The following is a 24523-nucleotide window of genomic DNA, read 5'->3' on the forward strand; positions in this document are numbered from 1 at the left end:
TGGTGTTGGGGACCAGGCCAATCCATCCCCACACCTCTCCACCCCTGGCTTCTCTTGGGTACATCTGCTCATGGGGCCACAGTGTGCTGGTGCTGGTGACCAGAGAAGCTGTTCTCGTGCCAGGACTAGGATCTGTCTCTCCTGGAATTTGGGAAATGCAGATGATGAATGCTCAATCCAACATCTCGACTGCAAATCTCAGTGTGATCTTGCAACAGCAAGAGTCCTTTTAGCAGGGTATGTGGAAAAAAAAAAGGCAGGAGCCAAATCCAGGCTGTCCATGCCATGGGGTTGTCTGGCAACCTCCCTGTTCAGAAAGTACCTCCTGAGCAGCAGCACTGAGAGAGAGGAAGCCCTGAAGATGCATGATTCCTGCTGAACGTGTCTGTTCCCAGCACGCCAGCGTGCTGCAGCGCTATGTAAAGATCCAGCTGAGCTCCTCTGCACCCTCCACCCACCCCTCACATCCAGGCAGATAAAGGCATCATGCACTGGAGAGGGGCAGAGCAGATGTTTTGCTCTCACTGACAGGCATGAGCTCTTCATAAGGACTGTCCCATGGAGACAGCCAGACAAGTGCCCCACGATTTGCCCCACAGAGTGACTTGGTGATTCCTGTCCCCATGGGACAAGACACCAGAGTCTGGGGTAGCAGTGGGCTGAGATGGTGGGAAGTGGAAGTGGTGGAAGAAAAAGAGTTCCAACACAGGAGCAGGGAAGCAAGGATGAGGATCTACTGCATGAAAATAGCAAAAAATGGTGCAAAACAGAGCTCAGCCTTACAGCATCCACCTGCCCTGCCCACACCATCCACCTCTCACCCTACCAGCGTCAACTCTGCCACAGGCAGTGAGGAAACCAGTAACACCCATGGCATGGTGGACTTCCACCTCTGAAGGTGTTAACAGGCCCCCACATCCCTCACAAACCTGCCTTCTGACCTTGGCAGCAGGAGGGAGAGGAGAGGTAAAAGCTGGAATGTTCTGCCTGGTCCTGGCAGGGCCGGTCGGGAAGCCGTCCCTGTGAGTTTACACAGCTTATACATTCTCCATGCAGTTCCTGGACGCCTTCCACCACAGATGAGAGTTTTATGTCGAATTTTAAGTTTGACCACAAATATTTAAACTTCCTTGGACCACAAATGCTGTATCTTCTTTGTGGTTGAGTTGGCACCACATGAGTATTTACAGATCTCTATGTGTCTGTCTGTCATTTAAATCTTGTGGAGGTGCCAAAGACTTCAGAAGTGGAGGGGCTCCTCAGGCAGAGCCCCTAATTCCCCTTCTCTGCCCTTCATTACTCGGCACAGGCAAGGGAGAGGTGCTGGCCAAGCCCTTGCAGAGGGCACAGCATTTCAATCTCACACCCTGTTAAGCTTGCTTTTCAAAGAATGTCATCTGAGATCCCTCTGTAACTTCCCCAGCTCCTTGCCCTAGTGGATATTTGAACTAGGATGAAAGTCTTTGGAATTTTCTCCTCTTCTGTTAGGAAACTTGGGATTTCTGAGACTACAGGAGACTGTTTTAATGAGAACTGCTAAAACCCCCTAAAGCAGCACAGCTCCCACCTGGCTGCTGCTTGCAGCCTCCCCATGGATATTTTCACTTCCTCAAACACAAGCAATTCTCAGAGGGTGACAATCCTGACCTCCTGAACTGGGATCTTGCTCTAGGGAAACTGGTTAGAGGGGTTAGTCTCAGTGACAGAAGGGTATTGAATTCAGGGATGGCTGTTCAGCCTGGAAAACACAATCCAATAAACACCATAAAAGGTCCATCCTAATCACCCTGCCCCAAGGGAATTCAGTGCTGGTGTTGTGCAGAACTGAACGGGGAGTAGTCCCTGAGCCAACACCCAGCCAGGTGGGCAAATTACAGGGAGCAGCAGCCCAAAATCTGAGTTAATGTGTGCACACCAATCGAGTCAGGTTGTGTGTGTTTCATTTCCTTCAGACTTCTTAGTCTGGGACACAAATTGGATGCTTGCCTCACCAATTTTAGGGGAACTTTACAACACGTAGCAGTGTGGTAGGCGCTGCTCCTGCAATGTTGTTTTTACCACTCCAAGGACCCAAGGCACCAGCTGGTGGTGGCAGCACCCAGGGACCTCTCCTGCACATCTCACCATTCCTTATGAGCCACAGAACAATTGCGTGCCCGGGGCAAAAGCCCCAGCGACCAGGGCTGCCCACATCAGAGGAAACAGACACCTGAGTCAGAGCAATGCGATGAGAACCCTGCGCTCCACAAACCAGAAGCCAGACTGAGCAACGTCAGCTGCAAGCTGCCCTGCACGGCTCACCGGCCCCGGACGCTGCTGGGGAGCCCAGGGCACTCCAGCTGCCCTCAGCTTTGGAAGCTGAAAGAGAAGTGGCTTGGCTTTGAACTAGCTAGCAAGCAAAGCCCATGTGAAAGGGCAGCTAACGGTGCCGGGATTGCTGTGTGCAGGGAGGAGTCCTCCGACCATCGGCTCCTTCGTTAAAGCTTCCATTTAAATTCCCTTGAAAACAGAGGGTGGTGCTACGGAAGGCAATGCAACAACACCAGAAAAATGCCACCACAGCTGGGTCGGCTGCGACACCACAGCCCCGGAGATATTAGCGGCATTGGCATTTCCAGCCACCGCAAGAACCGCACTGGCAGCGCGCTCCCGGCTGCTCGGGGCAGGGCGGGAAGCAGCTCACACCACTTCCAGCAGCCACTGCAGGGAGGGACAAACGCTGTGTTTTGCTTTACAGCGAAATGCTGCCACTTAGGGGACTCCCGATGACGTTCTTGTGCCTGAGAGCCCATGTCCTCTTTGAGGAGGGGCTGCTCCAAGTGCGACTCACTCCATTAGCCTACCAGAGAGGTGACTTTATGCACTGGATGCGAGCTGCAGCCCGTGTAGACCCTGCTCTGACTCTAAGGCAGCAGCGAGCACAGCTCTGCTACTTATACCCAGCACTCAGCTCTTTTGGCAGGTGATTAATGGCCTGAGTCTTGCAGTCACTCGCTTCCAGCCGAGCTGCAAAACACACCTAGGGAAGGGAAGGAGGAATTGGAACGGCAGCTGTTGGAGAGGAAAACTATTCGCTGTGTCTTTGTTTTCTGCAGAGCTCCTCCTCCCGGGAGCGGGATGCTGAGCACAGAGCAGGGCCCCCGCTCCCAAACGGAGGAGCTGAACCAGAACAATAGGGTGGGGACTCTGGACGGGCCTCGACAAGTGGGGTGGGCTGGAGCAGGGGCACCGATCCATCCTTTTGACTTCATTCACACTTACAGCTGCATTAGAGACATTTCCTGAAAGCACAGTAGGAAGAGAGGGGTATTCACTCACTCCACCCTGCATCTAGCACTGTCCTAGCGATCCAGCCATGCACTGAGAGCCAATTCTGGCCTCTGGCAGAGCTGCCGGCCAGACATTACAAGCACTGGTGTGAGCAGCACAGGTCCCCACCCGATGAGCAGCACAAAGACTTGGAGCAGAGCGGAGGGATGCTGCAGCCAGCAAAAAAAATATATATGATCAATGCAGGGAAACAGGAGAGCATTTGACTGTGTCCAAGGTGGCCCTGAGGTGGACAAGGTGACAAGACTGAGATCTGAGTTTTGGGACAAGACAAGGTGCAGCCATCAGCCAGTGCCACATGGAATGAGGCAGAGCTGCATGGGGCCATTGAGCCATGATGCCCCCACCTCGGGGTGACTGTGCCACCATGCCTACAGCACATCACCTCCCAACGATGCCATGACCTGCAGCACTGAGCAGAGGACTGGAAACAGCACAGCAAGGCCTGCGCCGGACTCACCGCAGCCAGCGCGTCCCCAGCGCATCCTGACCCTGCATGTGGAGCCTGAAAAACAACCTTTTTTTTTTTTTTCTTCCCCTCCCCTAAAAAAAACCCAAACCAGCCACTCTCCTCCAAATCTGGAGTTACTTCAGCCTGACTCACAGCAAGGCTCTCCTGGCTCTGCCGGCAGAGCCTGCACATACCTGGAGCAGGCTGTGTTGGTGATCCCCGCACTGCACACCTGGAGCTCTGGCACTTCCTTGACTGCCAACAACATGAGCTTGTTGCAGCCAAGCTAACTGTTTTCAGCTTCAAACTTCAACCATTTTTAGTGAATCCCCAAATAAAAAATAATAATAATTAAAAAAAAAAAAGGAGACTGTAACTTTTTTTTTTTTTTTAAATGGGAAAAGTATTTCTTTCATTCTCCCATAACACGAATCCAGCAAACATGAAAAACATGAACCCAAACCAAAGCTCAGACATCACATCTGGGGAGAGACCAAGCATGGAAAATTTTAATCCAAAGGTTAATGTTTGGGAAGCTCCGAGTGTGTGAAAAGAGGGGTTAGATGGGTGCTGCTCCGCGGCTCAAACAGTTGTTGCCGCCAAGTGGCGGCTTTCAAACGGTGCCTGCCTGCCCCAGCCCCGGCACTCGGGGTCAGAAGCTAAAATAGAAAACAACTGAAATCACTGGAAGCAAACAAACAGTCAGATCAGATGCTGGAAAAGCCAAGCGAGGAAGAAGCCAGCAGCACAAAACATAGCTCAAGTCCTGTGACTGGAAACAGCCTCCTGACTTGCCCGGGGTGAATCGCACCAAACCAGATTGCAGCATTGGCTTTCGTCACCCTCTCTGCTCCCCTGAGCTCTCCTGTGCCACCTCTACAGCTTCACCATCACATCCCATGCCACTCCTGTCCCAACTGTCATCTCCACCTCCTTCGTTCACTGCTTTGCAGGATCACACTCCAGTGGTCATCACATCTTGGGCTTTTTTTTTTTCCACTCAGCAGCTTGAAACTTCAGCCTACACCCAGAGCAACCTTAGAACTGCTTTGGTTGGAACAGACCTTTAAGATCATCAGCCCAACCACAAACCCAGCATTCACAGGTGCCCCGTGTCCCAGCACCATGTCCCCCAGCACCACACCTACATGGCTTTTAAATCCCTCCAGGGATGGGGACTCCACACTGCCCTGGGAAGCCTGTTCCAGGCTTTGACAACCCTTTTGGGGAAGGAACTGTTCCTAATATCCAACTTAAACCTCCTCTGGTGCAACTTGAGGCCATTTCCTCTTGTCTTATTGCTTTTTACTTTGGAGAAGAGATCAAACCTCCTTGCAGGCAGCTATAGAGCAGAAGAAGGTGGACAGGGCACCCCGCTCTTCACCTTCACCCCAGCAGATGCACCTCCCTGTACTCACCCAGAGCAGTCCATCTCTGCTGTTCTCCTGCTTGCTCCTGCCTGGCACCCCGAGCTGCTGGGCTCCTGCACACCAATTCCTGCTGCAGAGCTGACCTCTGAGCTTGTCACGCCCAAGTAACATTGTCCCAAGCAACAAAATTACAGGACAAGGAGAAATGGTCTCAAGTTGGGCGAGGGGAGAATTAGGTTGGACATTAGGGAAAATTTCTACACCAAAGGGATTGTCAAGGCCTGGCACAGGTGAAGTCTCCATCCCTGGAGGGATTTAAAAGCCATGGAGATGTGATGCTGAGGGAATGGTTTAGTGGTGACCTGGCAGTGCTGGGTTACTGGTTGGATTTGATGCTCTTAAAGACCTCTTTCAACCAAATTGATTTCATGACTCTACACCCGTTTTCCCCACATCCTGCCTTCCAAGTGCCTTTGTCTTCCTCCTCTGCATTAGATTATGCCCTTCCCAGAGTGATTCTTCCAGACACTAGAAATCTCTCTCCCCCCAGCTATAACAGAATAGCATCCTAATTGCCTTTGTTAGGGACCAGGCCCTGCTTGTAAAATCACCAGGTCTGCTCACAGGGCCCTATCAGCTCTAACAATGGCTTAAAAGTGACAGGAGGTACAGCATGGAGTCCTCCCACACTTAACTAAACACAAAGAGAAGGGACCACATGTCTGCAAAGGCAGCCACATCAGGTGGCTCCCCGGGGCTGGGAAGGGAAGGCACCAGCACCCGCAGGCGTGAGAGCATCCGGCAGAGCTGTGCCGCTCGCTGCGCTGCTTCCTGGGATCAGCCCCAGCAGAGCTGCTCCCTAAGGTGGCTGAGATGGGCTTCAAAGAGCTGCAGCATCCCTGCCCATGGGCTGGGCTGCTTTTCCCCTTGCCCAGCCAGCAGCTCACCTGCCTGCCCACTGCACCCTGCTCCCAGCCCTGTTCGGTCTGGGGAAAAGGAGGCTCAAGGGGAGGCCTTCCCACTCTCCACAACTGCTTGAATGGAAGCTGGTGGGGAGTCAGTCTCTTCTCCCAAGTTAACAAGTGACAGGACAAGAAGAAACGGCCTCAAGTCACACCAGGGGAGGTTTAGGTTGGACATTAGGAACAGTTTCTTTCCCAGAAGTGTTGTCAAGGCCTGGAACAGGCTGTCCAGAACAGTGGTGGAGTCTCCATCCCTGGAGGGATATAAAAACTGTGTAGATGTGGTGCTGTGGGACATGGTTTAGTGGTGACCTGGCAGTTCTGGATTAACAGCTGGACTTGACCTTAAAGGTCTTTTCTAATCAAAACAATTCTATGATTCTATGCCCCCCCAAGGTGTGCCTGGCAGAAGCAGAATGCAGGATTCTCTCCCACACACGAGGAGACAAAGCAAGCTCCATCTTGGGCTAAGATGGACCACTTTGCATCAGGTCTACTCATGCTATTGTGTCTGGGTCACTATAGCTGGCAGGCTATCACCACCTCCTACAGGTCTCCAGTGCCACTTGCAATGCCAGGAGCTCTTTTCCAGACAAGCCCTTCCTGCAGCCACAGGCAGGTTTGATTTTTCAGTACACTGCTGAGGAATGCAAGAGAAAATGACCATGTCCTGCTGCAGAGGGAGGAGAAGAGAGATGTTTCCAAAATAATTGGGATGTCATACATTGCTCCTCCCAGCATGGTGATGCTGACCAGAGAAGCATGGTAAGGAGTTCAGACAGATGGTGGGGTTCAGCTCCAAAGATGCTAATGCTGAACGGGTACAAGATGTCAGACACAACTAGGCTGCTGGAGGACACACAGACACTGGCCAGAGAAGGGGCAAGGGGGAACTGTCAGTTGTTGGCAGAGCACATCTGCAAAAAGATTGGAAAAACAAAACAGTGCACCAAAATGTAAACGGTCCTTTAACAAAGCATTGCACAAGCCAGCTCCAGACCAGATCTGTGTGAACAGTGCCTGCTTGGCTGAGATAGGGACCCAAAATCCAGGAACCTCTCATGTAGCTCCCTAACCACACTCCTCTCTCTGCAGTAAGAAACCTAAATCTGCTCAAGTCTGACTGCAGGAGGATGGAGAGAAAGACAGAAAGAAGAAAACAGAAGTAATGTTGAGAGAAACACTGAGAATCTCTGTGGCCACTGAATGTTTCTCTAAGCTTAGCCCAGAAAAAGGGCTCTGCAAAAGGAAATGTGCCCAGCATCTCTGTCCGGGCTGGAGAGGGGGCTGCAGGAGAAGGGCTGATGGCAAGGATGATGTCCAGAGAAGACCTCGAGGAGGAGCTGAAGGGAAATGGTGGTAGGGCTCACCTGCAAAGGCAGGGCAAGTGTGTGATGAGAGACATGAGCAGAACCAGCTGACAAAGCCAGGGCTCAGGACTGGGCTCCCTCAGGGTCCGTGCTGCTGCCAGTCTGTGCCAGCATGCCCAGAGGAGCCCCAGCAGAGGACAGGCAGGTGAGCTCCAGCTGCCCATGGACCATAGCTTCTGCTCTGCACTCTTCAGCCCTCCAGCCAAGGGGGAAAATGGAATCAGAGCAATTTCTATTAGCAAGAATATAAAGACTTGGAACCTCGGGGCTGCCTCTTGACAACTAATTAATTACCAGGTAGCATCCCCTTGAAGCTGCCAACACGGCACACACAAGTTCCAGCACGATTTAGGGAGAGAGATGAACTCTGCAATCAACTCTTGGATTTTACTTCATCTCCCGCCACCATCTGAGATCCTGGGGGAACAGGAAGGGGTGGCAAGAGGCAAACTCTGAAGCCATCTGGGATCATCATTAACTCCTTCACTTGTGGCCTCTGAAACAAAACAACTGCACTGTGAGCAGCAGCTTCAGGCCAGATGAGAGCTCCTCCTGCTCTCAGTTTCCTAAATGCCCTTCTGCCAGTGTCTGCAGTGGGCTGCCCCTCCTTTTGCAGCTCACTCACCTGGCTCTCAGGGCTTTGGCCACCAGGGCAGCCAATCTTTGAAACTAGTAAGAATGGAAATGGCTTTCGGATGGCTTCAGGTGACATATTCTTTGCTAACAGAAACAAAACAAAAAACCCCAACCCAACCCAAACAAAAAAGAAAAAAAGGAGTGAAGAAGTTTGTCAAGAAAACAGAGAAAAAGGCCAGGAGTAGGTGGACAAAGTGACCACTGCTGATAGAGCTCTGATGGGAAAACCCAGAAACCCCCCAGTGGCAGAAGATGCCAAATCATAACCCCAGTGACCATGAGGCCTGAGCTTGAGCTTATTGACCTGGCTGGTGTGGCTGTGTGTGCACAGCATATCTGGCTGGTCCCTCACCTCCATCCACAACCCATTTCTCTCTCTCCTCAACAGAGCATCCCTTTCCAGTTGATTAGTTGCCAGTTATTATGGGATTGGCACATCAAGGCAGCCAGAGAGCCACACAGTGCATCCCCCACACAATAACTACATCATGCTGGAGGAAAGGAGCCTCCCTACCTCAGGCAACCAAAATCTGCTGCTGTAAGTATCTCCTCTTCTCCCCTCTCTGAGCCTGGGACTATGGGATCAAAACCTCAGAGCAGCCCAAAAGGAGGACACAAAGGCTATCTGGGCTGCAGAGGTCACAGAGGACAGCAATGGATACCATGAACCACTGCAGTGTGCCAAGCTTTATCTCATACAGTAAAAAACAGATGATGGGCTTGGGCAGCCAGGCCAGAAGATGATTAAATGCAAGTCCTGTGGCAGCACTGTGAGTTCTGAACTAGAAATCACATGAAAGATGGTGAAATGTGAGGAAAGTCATCCCAACATAAGACTTCTCAGGCTCTAGAGACCCAAGGAGATGGGACATGCTGTGCAGCTTGGCACATGTAAACTGAACTATGCAGCACCCCAGGTAGCATCTCAGAGGACTGGTTTTGTTTGCACTCAGTGTTATGAAATGAACCATCAGCAACATCCTCAACAGATGAGGAGACAGTGCTATGTGTGAGGACTGCCTTGAGGAGACATTTCACATCTAACAACTCTCCCACCTCACCACTTGAGGCAAACCTGGGAGCCAACTTGTCTTGAATTGGCAGCTTTTGGGGCCACAAGCATCTGCCTCCCTGCTCCAGCTCTACTGGTGGCCATGGATTTCTTCCTTAGACAGCAGGACAGCCACAGGTCATCTTGCTCAGGTGCAAATGTTCTAGGCTAAGCCAAAACATTTCTTTTCTTTTTTAGACTTACTTGATCTAAGTCCAAAAACTGAGATGACATCAAAGAGCACATTGAGTAGATCCCCTCCAGAAACACACAGGGACTTTACCTCCTTAGTACAAACACAGTTCCCCTGCAGACTTCCTGGGAACAGCTGAAGCAGCATCACACTTCAAAAACCAGCCTGCACATCACAAGGCTGGGGAGGAGCTCACTTCTGGCCCAGGATTGTTGACAACCCTTTCAAAGCCCACGCAGGATCACACACAAAAATTGTCACAGCCCTGAGGGGAACATGATTACCTTTGTCCCCAGAAGATAGACTGTAAAGGCAATGGAAGGGCAGGAGCACTCTCAGGAAGTAGCCAAGGAGGGCATGCAGTCTGATAGGAAGGAAAGAGAGGGAGTGATCTACCCCTCCTAGAGATGGTCAGTGATTGTTTCTCATGAGCTACAGAGAGGGATGTCCCTTTAGGATTTCAGTCCATGTTGAAAGAGTCCATCTTCTTCTGAGGGAGAGCAGCTGCCAATAATACTGTCCCTGCTGCAGTCCCCAGCTTGGGTCTGTGTCTGGCTGGGCTCTGAGGTCACTTCCAGAGGGATGAAGGAGACCTGCAGGAGTCCAGGCTCAGTTATGGCATGGAGTGACAATCAGGAGACATGCTGCTTCCTGGCAGAACTGGAACTGATGTGCAAATAATGAGAGAAAAATGTGGGGTGAGGGAGGGTTAAGAAGAAGATTAGTCTGGGGCACACTCTGGGAGATACACAATGTTAAGTATGAGGGCAAAGGAAATGAAAACTGGAAACTCAAACATAGTCAAGAATCTAATCCCAGCCTGGGCAGGAAGTTTACACTCTGCTTCTAAATATACATGTTTTTAAATCAACAAGCCCTCTTCTTCCTCAGCTCCACTGTACTACCACACAGCAGAAAAAACCAGATGAAGGCACTGCCAAGCTCTGCCCACAGGTGACAAGGTCTGGGTGAGTGATGGAAATCCCTGCCATGCCCCAGCAAGGAAGGCCTGAAGAAGCTCCAGGAGAGCAGGTTTCCTGTCTCTGAGCACCCTACCCAGCACACCAGTGCCCAGTCCGTTGGGTGCAGGCTCTCCTGTGATCTCCAAGCGTGGACCACGAGGAGAGGAAGCGATAACCTGTGAGCATGAGTCAGATGTGGTGCCTCCTTCCTTCCTGCTCTCTGGCCACTGCACTCATGCTCAGCAGTCAGATAGTCACATATTTTTTTAATTTGATATAATTATCTCCTAGAAATTACTGTACACAGCCTCTTGGGATCTAAAGCAATTAAGTGAAGATAAATTTCTTTCATGGAGCAAGCTGTCAAAGGATGAAGCAATTTCATTCCCCATTTGAAGTGGAAGCTTTGGGTCATGCATGGTTTATTTGAAACAATGCCATCACCTAAAGCTGCTGATCTTATCTGTCTCTCTCTGTCTCTCCATTTCAAACTGCTGAAGATGTGCAGCGTGGCACTGCCTGAAGTGATGACATCTGGCACCAGGCCAGCTACAGAAACAAGCTGCTCCTCCCCAAGTCTGAGTGCAAGAGGCCAAACATTCCTATTAAAAAGGGGGAAACCGAGGTGAAATCTGGGAAGAGATGAAAAGTGGGAATTCTGCCCAAGGGAAAAGGAGACCCACGAGCTACAGGAGCAATGAAGTGCTTGCAGGAAGAGGTGGCACTGCCCAAGGCAGGCTGGGAACACGTGGCACATCTCTGAGAGGTAACACTCTACAGGGCTTCCTCTGTATTACCAGACTACCCTGAAGCCATCTAAAGCAGGTTTTGAGGATTTCATCACAACAAGGCACAGCCCACGCACTTTGGTCTGTATGAGAAGAGACATGGCAGGACAGCAATTATACTCACTAGCACACACATGCTAAGTCTCTCAGAAGTTCCAGCAAATTCTCTCCTCTTCTCACAGTTCACCATGCCAAGATGTCTCCTTTTAGGCAAACCCACCCCCCAGAAACCATAAAATAACACATTTAAATAGACCATTCTCCAAAATGCTGGCTTTCAGCCTGAAAAGGAGAGGATGGTCAGAGATCCTGTGGAGCAAAACAGTGGCCACAATGCAGTTCTGCTACCTCACGGGTGAAGCACTGAGGATGCTCAGATCCTCCCAGGAGAGGAAGGCATGCTCCACATCCCACAGGATACAGGCACCCAGTCCAACCAAGCTTTGGATCCTTAAACAACCTAAAGGTGCCACCCTGCCAGCTGAACAACTTTCACCCAACTACTGGGATCAAAAAGGCAGAGGACATCATGAACAACAAGTATGAATGGATCCTGAAATCCTTGTGCATATTGCTGACAGCAAACCAGTCCCACTCATGCCACAAAAAGCCAACACCCGTCTGAACATGCCATGGGCAGGGAGCATGGAGAGCAGCAGCTGCTCCTGCTGACTGCAGTTCTGTCATCTCCTCCAGATCATTCATGCAGCCTTCAGAAAGGCTGCCCTGCGTGTTCAGTCTCTAAGCCAACCAACACATGACTTCTATTGACACAGAACAGGGCAGGTAATGGCCTGGAAATCAGGCTCCAACCTTCCAGTGATGGCCAGCATTGCACAGATGGTTCCCTGATGGTCAGCAGCACACTGTTGACTTGCTGGTACCCTCAGAGCTGCGAGCCCCTTGCCATCCCCAGCCAGCACTTCCACCCTCTGCCCACTTTTCTGTTCAGCAACTGCTCCATCTACACACTTGCAATGATACAACCAACACATCCATACAGACACTCATTCTCATTCCCACCTAGCCAAATTCATCCACACAACTCCCTTCCAGCTCTCCAGCCTACCAAGATTTGTCTTCATGACCTCAGTGTTTCCCACGTGACTAATCCTCTTGAATGTTTAGCAGACACAACATACTCCTAAGCCATGAGGTGTCCCTGGAGGATCTCTCCTTTACCATGTCAGAGCAAGTCTCAAGGCACAGGGAGGTTGGTGAGGATGTTCATGCCTAAAAGGAGGTTGTAGCTATGGATGTAAGAGGAGACAACTGCTGAGAACATTCAGCTCCTAGGGCCACAACTGGTAAGAGCATCCCACCCATCAGCTTTCTGCAAAGCTCAGAGCAGTGTTGGTCAAATCTTCATCCATTAGGACAAAACAGTTGCTGGTACTGGAGGGAGTTAAAAATATAAGCTACTGATGGGTACAAGTTCAAAAAGCATCTGAATGACTTCAAGTGCAAGCATGACCTTCAGAAATTACTTCAGCACCAGATATATGGTAGGTCACAGGCATGTCCCTGACACATTCTGAAGTGCTGCTACATGGATGCCTCTCTGCAGGAAATGTCACATATGGACCAGGTATCAGGTGAACGGACACAGCACTGGAAGGGCATAGCACACTCTATCATCTTCTGCCTACAGCCATAAATCTCTTCCCTTCAAGAATAATGGATGCTGTAATAAACATGACATCCTTTATGCTTCAGAGAAATATGGAACTGAAATGTAAATCTTCTGCTCTTCACAGAGCAGAGCAGGCAGGCAATGACTTCTCAGAGCTCAGAAAACACATTTGTCTTCAGAATAAGAATTTGTGTCTGTCTGTCTGTCTGTCTATCTATCTATCTATCTATCTACCTACCTACCCACCTACGCAAAGTACAGTTTGTGGAAAGTTTTGGTTGCCCAGAGAAGTGTTAGATTCCAGGTCATGTTGGACTGGGCTCTGAGCAACCTGATCTAGTTGAAGATGTCCCTGCTGGCTGCAGGGCAGTTGGACTAAATGAACTTTAAAAGTCCCTTCCAACACAAACCAGTCTGATTCCATGAAAATTTGTAGAAAGTTTTAGGAGGGACCTTAAAGATCATCCAGTTCCAACCCCCTTGCCATGGGCAGGGACATCTTCCACTAAACCAGATGGCTCACAGCCTCATCCAACCTGGCCTTGAACACCACCAGGGAAGGAGCATCCATGATTTTCCTGGGCAACCTGTTCCAGTGTCTCACCACCCTCACTACAAAGATTTTCTTCCTAATACCCAGCCTAAATCTGCTCTGCTCGAGCTTCAATCCATTCCCTCTCATCCTATCACTACAAGCCCTTGTAAAAAGTCTTGTAAAAATGACTGGAAATTAACACAATTATTGTCACCATTCATAATATATTAACTTAGAGACAAATATTTGTTACATATGGTGGAGAAAATGCTCTATGTACAATGCTGGCATGTAAACGGTTATGGGAAAACTGTGTTCATTTAAACAAGTGCTGGAGTTTGCCTCACGTTTAAGGAAATACAGGCAAATATCTTCTGAGGAAAAATGTGATGAAATGATCTGCATTAAACATCTACCACCTTTAGTGCCCCACCACAGATGCAGGCAGCCCAGCAACAGTGATGCTGCTCACACAACAGGGCAGAACTTTAACGCTTCCCAGTGAACCTTCCTTTGGTATCCCTTTGTCTTCCTAAGGGACTGGGGTGGCCTGAGGCTGAGGCACTGGCCTCAGATCCTGGGTATCAGGGGTTTGTTCTCATCCTGAAGCTGAAGTTTCCTGTGGGACCTGGGTCAGTCCCTCAGCCTCGTGTACCTCTGCTGCCAATCTCCAACAAGGAAATTGCTTTTCCTTCTGCCCTACCCTGTTGTGTTCATTAATGCCTGGGAAGTGCTTTGACTTCAATGACAGTGAGAAAGGAAAATCCTAAATAAGACCATGGTGGTGTCTTCTCTTTCTGATTTGGGATGTGGCAGCACGAGGGCACTGAGGGTTACAGCTCAAGTTCGTCGTGGGAGCTGGGCTCTCCATCCTCACCCAGACTCAGCCCAGTGCTGGCAGAAGGATTTGGCATCCACAAAAACAACTCAAGGTGCAGCTGGGAGCAGCAATGTGGGGAGCAGACTCAATGACAGAGGTCACCTTCCGTCTCCCGTAGAGACAGAGTAGATCCCCATCTGTTATTTGGGCTGACCACTCCCTGCATTCCACCCCGTCCACTTGTCTGGCAAGCTTCCCAGGACCTGGATCTTTCTTATTTGGGATAACAATGAGGAGTTATTAATTGGGTCTTTTTTCAGGTTTCCTGAGGTCCTTCCAATAGCTGTGTTGGTGAATACCACAGCCGTCCTCATCTTCAGCAGGGATGTTTTAAGCATTTCATTTGGCCAAAGACAAACCAGGGTCACCCCTGAAGCTAAGCCACAAGCTTAGGTTATGGACTGAGACTAGTACCAGAGTGCAGAGTCTGAGCAGTAGTGGAACATCCAGTTGGCAAAGTGTGAGGCAAAGAGGTAACCTCGAGTCACAGGGAGCCCCTGCACAATCAGAAGCACCACATTAACTCTTGAGCACCACAGAGATTGTCCAAAGAGAGGCCACGCTTCATGGTCAGGGACAGGCTTGGCCAGCCAGAGCAGCCTTTCCATTTCCTCCAAGTTTCTCTGGGTAGCAATAAGAGATGGCTCATTGGGAGGGGATCCAGCATTAATGGTGTTTTAATGAGGCCTTTCAATATACTTACAGACTAATCAGCAAATTCCACGAGGTCTGGAGGCTACTTTGTCATTCCCAGTACACTGAAGTCATGGTGAATACCTCTTTTATAGTCAGAGCTGTGCACTATCTGGGCCTGATATCCTGCCAATATGTGGCAGGTTTTGTGCCATCAGGGTGCTGATGAGCCCCTTACCTGCTGAAAATCCCCATGGGAAGCAAAGGGTGCACACAGCACACAGCAAGGAGGTGTTGCACAGGAGACATCATGGTTTGACTTGCTTCTCCAAGGTCACTCCACTGATGCCAACTCTGAGAACATGCAGTCACCAAGTTTCTTGAATAGCACATTTCCTGTTTCCCAAGAGCCTGTGCCCAACTTCTGGAGGCAGCTTTTAGGCCAAGACGGCTGAACACAATAAAGTTTTGCATCTCATTACATAAACCTGGCCTGATGGTGACAGAAGTGAGGACATTTGACAATCGGATCTGCATGAAAAGATCCACCACCACCTGAACCCAGGCATGGGATGAGGCTGAGTTACCCTGTCAGGCCCTGCCATCAGCTGATGCCCACATTGGGCTTCCAGAAAATGCTTTAAAAGAGACTTTTGCTGATACCAGAACCAAACTGTGCAGGGCTGCCTGAGGAGCCACACTTGTGCTGGTGCACCTGCACAGCTCCTGCCCAGGCTGCCCAATTCACCTTGAGCCAGCATAGTGACTAAAGTGCCCTGTCCAAAATGAGCCTGGAGAAGAGGCAGAGATGGACCCAGGGCTGGGGCAAGGCAGAGGAGGAAGGGATGGAAACATTACAAGCTGCTTGAACAAATTCCCCATGGCTTCCCCCATGCACATGGGGATTGCTTGCTCTCCCCACATGCCAGGAAAGAGGCATCTCAGGAGTAGGTTGCTTCCACCAACTTCTGGTTCTTCCCACTTCCCCAACAAGAGACGGGGCTGCCTGGAACGCAAGACCTCATACTTCCCTGCAAGCTGTACCCAGAGCACAGAGCCACTCTCACAGTCCCCAGCAGGTGTTAGGAGAACGTGAGGCACTGGATCTTAGCACCTTGGCAGGTGGTTCCTCTCCTCCGAGTGAGACTGCAGCTCTCACACACCAACTCTCAGCTTCAAGACAGAGGCAAAGCAGCAGGACCCTGGCTCTGCAGAGAGCTGCTGGACTGGAGGTACTGTTAGATCTGCTCCTCCTTGCCATTGCGCCTGACTGGCCAAGGCTATGGGATCTGTTAATGCTTTGCTGTGGCAAGGTAGCTGCACAGCTCTGAACTCCTGCTGCCTTCAACACCGTTTCTGCAGCTCGGTGCCACAGCTGTGCGTCATCAGGCAGGCAGTTGTCCTCAGCCTGAGCACTCTGTGTGGCTGTGACAAGAGGACGTGGAAAGCTAGTATGCCCCAGAGACTGCAGTGCACAGGATAAGGACTGGATTAAAATCTGGTCACTAGAGGTCTTAAAATGTCAGCGTAAACAAGAGGGCAGTGCTGGCGGGGCTGTGGGGAAGCTTGCTTGGGCTCATGCTGCTTAACAATAGGTTCAGTGACCTGGACAAAGAAAACCTTTACTGATAAAGCCTGCAGATTAGACATCAGCTCCTACCCTCCTGATCTCTGAAAAGAGCAACTCACACTGACAGCTGAAAAACTCCAAATTGCTCAGGCTCCTGCTCCCAAGCAAACACCACATTGGTTCATACAGCTGAAAGCAAAGCTCTGCCCCTGGAAGCAAAGCCTGTGGGATGCTGGAAGCATCTGATGGGTATGGAGGAGAGCACAGCGGTCACCTCCTCCTTACAAGCTGGTGATGCAGCTCACAGAGCAATGCACTGACTGAGAGAAGCACCAAGAGAATGGCTCAGGGGATCCAAACATGACCCAAAGACTATCACTTCTCTCAAGCCATCATCTATTTGGCTCCTCAAAAGAGGATGGGGGGGACTTGGGACACATTGATACATGGTCTAGTTGATTGCTTAGGGCTGGGTGATTGGTTGGCCTGGATCATCTTGGAGGTCTCTTCCAACCTGTTTGATTCTATGATTGGGGTCAGAGCAGCATCAAGAGGGCTTCCAACCTGCACCAAAACTCAGTTAGTGGAAATTGAAACAAAACCAATTTGGATTTTTAAAAGCAATTGAAACTGGCTCCTGCAACAGCTTGCTAAAGATCCCAGTGGATTCTCAGCCTGCCAAAATCAAGGCTCTGTGCTTTCTACAAGACTTGCTCTCGTTCCCTTTAGAAATTTCCCTGTGGTTCCCCAAGGGAGAAGAGACCCCCAAGGGGAGATGGCCACAGCTTGCCAGCATCCGGGGCACTCCCAGGCCAGATCCCCCACTTCCATTACTGATGCACACCACCGTGGGCTCCTCTTTGAAGAGGAGGTTTCTGACCTGTACATTCTTTCCAGAAGCTCCCTGATCTTCAAAGCACCTTGCTGACAGACAGGCAGGTGTGCCTGTGACAGTGGCCTCCCCAGACTCAGCATGGAGTAGGGGGGGGAGAGCAGCCCCCACAAGAGAGCCCTAGGCAAGGCATGGGGGAGGACTCTAAGCCCAGCTGTGACATTTCCTTTCACCTATACCTGTACAGCTGTTTCCTACAGGGCTGCAGCCTCAAGAGAGATGTGTGAGGCTTCTGTAGGTGCTTGGGAACAAGATGGAACAGAAATGCTTCACACCTGGCCCCAAAATTACAGCACGCTGGACGGTGGCCAACATCAACTGGCAGAGTACCAGTTGCAATGGACATCAATTAAGCTGCCTGTCATCCTCAGACTGCAGGCTTTGCTCTCTGCGATCCGCAGTGCTCCTTAAGCCTTCAGCAGCACCAGTGCTGGAGTTTTCCAGATGGGATCATTTCCTTCAGATTCCACTCGATAGATTTATTGCAGCTTCCCCACCCCCCTCCTTTTTTTTTTTTAAGCACCCCCCACCCCATTCTTTTGAGAGCCTGAACTATTATTCCACATTGCAGATTTCTCCAGGGCTGTTATTTAGTGTCCTCATGCAGTGCTAGGGCTTGTTTGCCATCAGCTCTCCCTTCACCTTCAGCTGGAGAAATGCAGTTTTAAAGAATATGCTCAAACTCATTTTAACTTAAAGAGGGATTAAAAATTGAGACCAAAATGAAACCAAATATCCCTCTGGAAGATGCCCTGCAGAGCTCCAGGAGATGCAGCAGCAGTCACTAGGACAGCACTCAATGTCCCCTTCTATGAAGGTATGGTTAAAACAGCACACCAGACACCAGTGTACCCTCCTCTGCCACACAAATCTGAGGACACAGACTCAGCTTGATGCTTCCCACTGGGCTAACAACACTGGCAAAGGCACAGAGAGGCTCCCATGGTGCCCACACAGCCCCTGGCACTTGTGGTTCGAGGAAATGCCAAGGAGAGACGAGGAGCTCAAAGCAGGTGATGTCCCTGCACGCTACCTTCGTGGTGGCATAAAATCCACCCTCTACTCCATCACCCAATGACATCATCTTCCAACATGGCCCATAATTTAGCCTAATTGCCTTTTACAATCCAAAGGCACCACATGAAAGGGAAGGTCGAGGCTGGGATGGAGTTCAGATACTGGTCAGAAAATGTAAACATCTCTAACTGCCGCTGCGGGGCTGCCATCTCCTGCCAAGTCCCAGCTCTGAGTAGGGCTGCCTGTGGCAGGGATCTTTCAGTGCTTGTTTGGAAACCGAGGCAAGCAGGGATGGAAGGAGTTTTTCAAAGATGACTCCTCCTTGGACTCTCCTACTTGGGGCTCCGATCTCTGCTCACAGTTTCCCTTTTCCTCTCTGGATCAAACTCTGAGCTGGAAGCTCTTGCTCTCATGGGCTGAGCGCATTTGCCTGCCAGCTGGAGGGAGGTGCTCCAAGGCTATGGAATGGGAATATGGAAAAGATGCTGAGAAAAGTTACATTTGCTCACTGGGGTTTTCTCTCTGCTTACAAAGAGTTTGTGCTCTCAAAATCCTGGTCTTAGAAACATAGCATCATTTTGGTTGGAAGAGACACCTAAGATCATCAAGTTCAACTATTAATCCAGCACTGCCAGGACACTGCTAAACCATGTCCCTCAGCACCGCATCTCCCTGGCTTTTTAGTCCCTCCAGGGATAGGGACTGCACCATTTCCCTGGGCAACCTGGGACAGGGCTTGACAACCCTTTGGGGAAGACATTTTTCCTAATGTCCAATCTAAAAACACCCCTAGTGCAACTTGAGGCCATTTCCTCTTGTCCTATTGCTTGTCACTTGGGAGAAGAGACCAAATGACACCTAGCTCCAACCTCCTCTCAGGCAGTTGTAAAAAGCAAGGTCTCCCCAGCCTAAACATTCCCATTTCCCTCAGCCACTCCTCGTAAGACCTGTGCCCTTCCTTCTTGCTACCCTTCCTCTGATGCCTCGCAAGAAGTCCTCCCAAAATCACTGCAGCACAGCCACTTTAATGTGGATTTAATCCCTGGCATCCCAGAAGTCGATAGGTCATGGAAAGGACAAAACCTCTGGTGTTTAGAAGCATGACAGAGCCTGGTCATTCCAAGAGCTATTCCCCCACGACTTTTAAACCTGAAGCTCCCTTTCTAAGAGACATGACTACACATTGCCAAAAGATATCTGCAAGTCCAAAGCAGAATGAAACACCACAAGACAGAGAATAACAAGACAGGACTAATTTTAGCCCGAGCCTAAACAATTAGCCCCTAAATAGCTAACTGAAAGACTATTAGCTCTGTAAGTTGAGAACATATTGGGGCAACTAGAGAGAGGGTTAAATCTGGACTGCCCACCCGGGCTGAACAGTACAGAGGAAAGAGATGTGTTTTCTACAGAGAACAAAGCTTGGATTTTAGGTGATCTGAACTGACAGGTGAGAAGTGCAAATAGCAGGAAGCAAGCACTTGTGACATAAAGAAGGGCATCAAGTATAAGGAAGCTAACTGCCCACCCTGGAGCTGGAGGAGCCACACAGTACCTAGTTTATAGGTCTGGGGAAGCAAACCAGTGCTGGTTATTTCTTGGAGCTGTGCATTTTAGGGCTTTCGTTTGCCTGCTGAGGTGAGGCAGGGTTGATACTAGCTGAGTGGTGAGTATCCGAGCCAGGCCACTCCATGCATGAGCATGCACATGAGGGGGGAAAACTAAAAAAAAAGAAAAAGTGGTTTTCTGTTTGAGAGGAGGGACCCAGAGTGACTAGCCCTATAAGCACATGTATTAATCATGCACCGTCTGGTTTTAATCCACACACTGCTGATCCTGCGTCTCACTGTATTGTTATCAGGGGAAGGAGTATTTCTCCTCAATCTTATTCACCAGCCAAAAGCCTGAAAATGCAAAAAACACATTTGTGAAGTGCCTTCCCAAGGACCCTGGGCCCCGGACCTGGTGAGCTGGGGCTGCTGCCTTTTTATTGGCGTTTAAAAACCTTTTATTAACGTGTGTCAGGGCTGGGGGAGGAGAGAGAGGCTCTGGTTTCAGGACCCCCCATGCAGAGAGGTTTATTGTGGGAAGGGACATTAACACTTTCTCCTCCATATCTCCCTGGCTGGGGCACGTGACAGAGTGTGCACTGCAGGCAGAGCCTTGTGTGATGAACATGTTGCAGGGATGAGGGCAATCAGGAATGCCACGTGCCCGCACAGAGAAGGATCTTCCTGCTCTGCATGGTGCTGAGCAATCTGTAGCCCTCTTCCGGCCTTGCCACCAGCTCCACGGGGGTCACTGCTGAGCAGGATGCTCACGAGACATCAGGATTCAGTGAGAGCTTCGAAAGCCAGGCCATGGCCCAGGTTCCCAGGGCTGCAGGACAGACCCATGCACAGCTCAGATGCACCATCACCAGGACTCCCTAATCTAACCTCAGCGTGACCCAAGCGTTTCCCACCATGAGTCCCTCACAGCACCACCACAGAGCACCTGACGCATCCACAGTCGCTACCTTCCTTCTCCCTGAGCCTTGCACTCAGCCATGCTGCCATTCCCTGCTGTTGCCTCGGGTACAAGGCTGGGTGAGCGAGGTCCTGGCACTGTCTCCTTCAGCTGCAAACGCTGCAGACAGTCTGACAGCTCAGGCACCAGGCTGCATAGTTTGCTGTTGACTGGCACGTTCGATGGTGTTCCATCACAGAAGCTGCAATGGATAGCTGCCCAACATACGCCCAGGAAAACATCACCAAGTTATGCTCACCCTGGAGCCAGCTTTTGTTGGTTACAGCTTCAATGATAGTGCAAGAGACGATGGGAAGCTCTAAGTGTCACACTGGCTCCAGTAGGAATCCAAATGCACAGCTTCATGGCAACGAACCGAGTCAGAACATTTTCACTCAAAACAAGAGACAGGCCAAATGCTCAAGAACTTGCTGAGAAACTCTGGCTGAGTACTGCACTTCATCTGCTAAATGGGACGTGGAGAACAAAAAGAAGTGGGAAGAGCAGCTTACAAAACAACCATCCTCTTGGTAGAGCAAATAATCAATAATCTAACACCATTTCAAGCTCAAAACTCTCCAGTTTTTGCCTTTCTACAGATTTGTTTCCTCTGAAATGTTACAAATTCATCAAAAAGCAATGGTGCAAAAGCATGGGGTAAGGATTTGGAGCATCAGCAAGCAAAGTGAGATATCATCCTTGTAGTAAAAAGCCAACTGCATCTTCCCAGCCATGCAAATGATAGGAAAGGTACCACAGCAAGCTTCCCAGAGCCACTTGAGCATACTGGAACCCTTCTCCCAGAGCCACTTTGGCATACTGGAACCCTCCTCCCTGCCCAGAAGACATTCACAGGGTGCCATATAAAGAGTAGTGCATTTTCTTTGCCTCTAGAGCAAAGAACTGTCAGGAACTTGTGGAGTTGCCTCCTCCCTGGAGGTGTTCCCAGCCAGGTTGGATGTGCAGCTGAGTCTAGTTGAGAAGCATCCCTGCCCATGGTGGGGAGCATGGAGCAGACATCTCTAATGGCAACCAAAGCCATTCTATGAAAACTGGGCCAAGACTGAGAACACAGAGAAATAAATTTGGTGCAGAAAAATAACTCCTGCAAAAAAGCAATGAAAAATCAGTATGGGCTTTCCCAGTTCTTACCTGCACATTTCTCACCTGCCTGCAGCTCATTCAGCAAACAAAAAGGAGCAGAGGAATAAGAAAGTTCCTGCAATGTGACTGGATGACCACATTCAGACAGAACTGCTCTGCTGCAGACCCTGACTGAGGCTCAGGAATACAAATTCCCTCATGTCACCATGGCCATGGCACCCTTCCTCTGCAAAAAGCCCAGAGATGCACTGGCTGAGGAGTCAGCTTCATCTGGGCTCTGCATGCCAAAAAAGAGGGCAGAGAGCTAGAGAGACAGAGGCAGAGAACTGCCTAGATTGGAAAAGACCTTTAAGATCATCAAGTCCAATCATTAACCTAACACTAAAAGGTCCTTCATTAAATCGTATCCCTAAGCACTGTGTCTACATAAATCTTAAATACCTCCAGGGATGTAAGATATTGGGCTGGGAACTGCGCACAAGGAACCCCTGGTTAAGGTGGGCTGGGGGTTTCTTTGCAGGGAATTGTCTTTTTGTATCTTGCTCATGGCCATTTGTGAAAGGCATTTGGGTTCATGGCACTCAGCCTTACCTTTCTGGCTTGGTTTGTTTTGCCTTCTACAACATCCTGCTTCTGGAGAGTCAAACAATTTCCTTCATTAATACTGCAGAAGCAGAAGGCTTGTGGAACAAGGCAGTCATTTGTAGTGATGCAGGTGGCACTCTAGTTCCTTTCTACAGCATTACTGAATCACTGAAAATGGGGTAGGAACATCCAAAGAGGTTACTTTGCCTCCTTTTCCAAAGCATTCACCTTCACCCAAGATGCACCTGACAGAACCACCCAGCCTGCTTTTAAATATCTCCAAGGCTGAAGAGTTTCTGCAGAATGGCTCAGGAGGCTGCTTTCAAGCACTTAACTACCCAAAGGCATGAAGGTTTTCCTCAAGTGTAGTCCTCTTCTATTTTACTGCAATTTATGCCCATTCCTTCCTGTGCTTTTCAGCATGGAGCTGGAGGACAGTTTGTTCTCCTCTCAGCAGCAGCTTACTGAATTTTCCCCGAATTTCCTCTAGACTAAAAAGCCCCAGCTCTGCCAGTCCCTTCTTGGAAGGCAAGCTTTTGAGATCTCTGCTCTATCTCACTGCCCTCCCTGTAATCCTCTTGGGTGTTCTCTGTACAGTGAACATGCACACTTGTTTCACCACTCTGACCATTAACGGTTAGTACTGGATTGAGGAAAGACCTTGCAGAACCCTTTGCTTCTGCTCCAGCGTGTCCTGGGTAGTGCTGGTATCAGGGAGTTCCTTTGACTACCTCTGTGTGATGTGTTTTGTGTGTAAAGCAAGGATCAGAGGATGGAATGACACAACTGGCACAGCACAGGAGATCAGACCTGCACAAACCTGAGCAAACACCCCAGCCTGCTGGGTGGGATTGTGGTTCCAAGGCCAGCTACTTTCAAATCAAGCAAAAGCTATAGAGGTGGCAAAAAAAACAACAAAAAAAACCCCAGCCCAGCAAGAAAGGGAGGAACAGACACAGTCAGGCCTCCTCCTCTCTGTGGTCTGTGTTGCCTTCCCAGCAGAGCTGAGCTGGTATCACTGTGCCTGGCAACCCCAGATGTTTGCTGAGCTGCAAAGGGTTCCAGCTCCTGCCAGTGGTGTTGTGGTTTCTTTATAAAGCACCAGAGGCAAAGGGAGCCAAGACAGGGAGCAAACTCAGCTCAAAAGTTCAGGTGTACCTTTAGGACATGGACACTGCTCTTCTTTTACACAGGAGTGCAAGTGCCTGGCAAGGCAGGTAGATGGCACTCCAAATAAACCAGAGTGTGGTTAGAGGAGACAGAGTTCAGGGAATACTGACCCCCTCCCACAAGTTATGGGGAGTTGCTCTGCCACCTTACCTGCCTGCTTCAGGCTCTGATTTGTGGCTGCTGGGGAAAGAGTCTCTGTAGAGAGAGTGGGGCACTGGAACCGTCCCCAGCAGAACCTCAGTGAGGCCACAATGTACACCATGCAAACAGGCTCCCTTAGGGCAGCAATGGCAACTGCACTGTTTGCTATTGCAACTCCTTCAAAGACAGCCTTGAAAATCTGTTTTTCTACAGTGACTTCCTAGACTAAGGTGATTGCCCAAACTGGAAGAGCTCTCAGTTTTACTGGGACCCTGTGCCCCTCTGCCACAGGCAGTGCTGTGAGCATGGGCTGAGCCAGGCAGAGAAGTGAAAGAGAAATCTGCACCTCCTGGGTCCCTTTGTGACAAAAGTTCTGGATTTCTCACTGTCATTTCAGGAAAAAGTCAAGAAGAAGTGGCACATGGGAAGGCAACATTGCCACTGCTACATGCAAGCTCTCCACAGAACCCAGCCTCTGCATCTCCACTTCTCCTCTGGTTGCAGCAACCGCTCGGGGAGGCAATGCTGCAGTGTCCTGGCTGAGCAGCGGTGCTAGGGCTGTGATTGTGCCTCCAAGCAGGAAACTGTTGAGAACCACTCTCATCCTGCCGTGCCTCCACGGGCATGCAAAACAAATGCCATTGTGCCTCTTCCAACCCCCCCCCCCCAGGTTTAGACATGTTATCCAAGTGCAGTCCCCAGGTCCCTTCTGGCCAGGTGGTGGCAGAGAGCAGACCCAAAA

General features: G+C 50.1%; 1 protein-coding gene across 1 annotated transcript in view; it reads right to left on the minus strand.

Annotated features, from left to right (window-relative positions):
• SMG6 (SMG6 nonsense mediated mRNA decay factor) overlaps positions 1 to 24523 on the minus strand; it is a 115864-nt gene that overhangs the window by 24474 nt on the left and 66867 nt on the right. The window lies entirely within an intron of this gene.

This window comes from Indicator indicator, chromosome 30 (genome assembly GCF_027791375.1).
Source record: "Indicator indicator isolate 239-I01 chromosome 30, UM_Iind_1.1, whole genome shotgun sequence".
Taxonomy (NCBI): Eukaryota; Metazoa; Chordata; class Aves; order Piciformes; family Indicatoridae; genus Indicator; species Indicator indicator.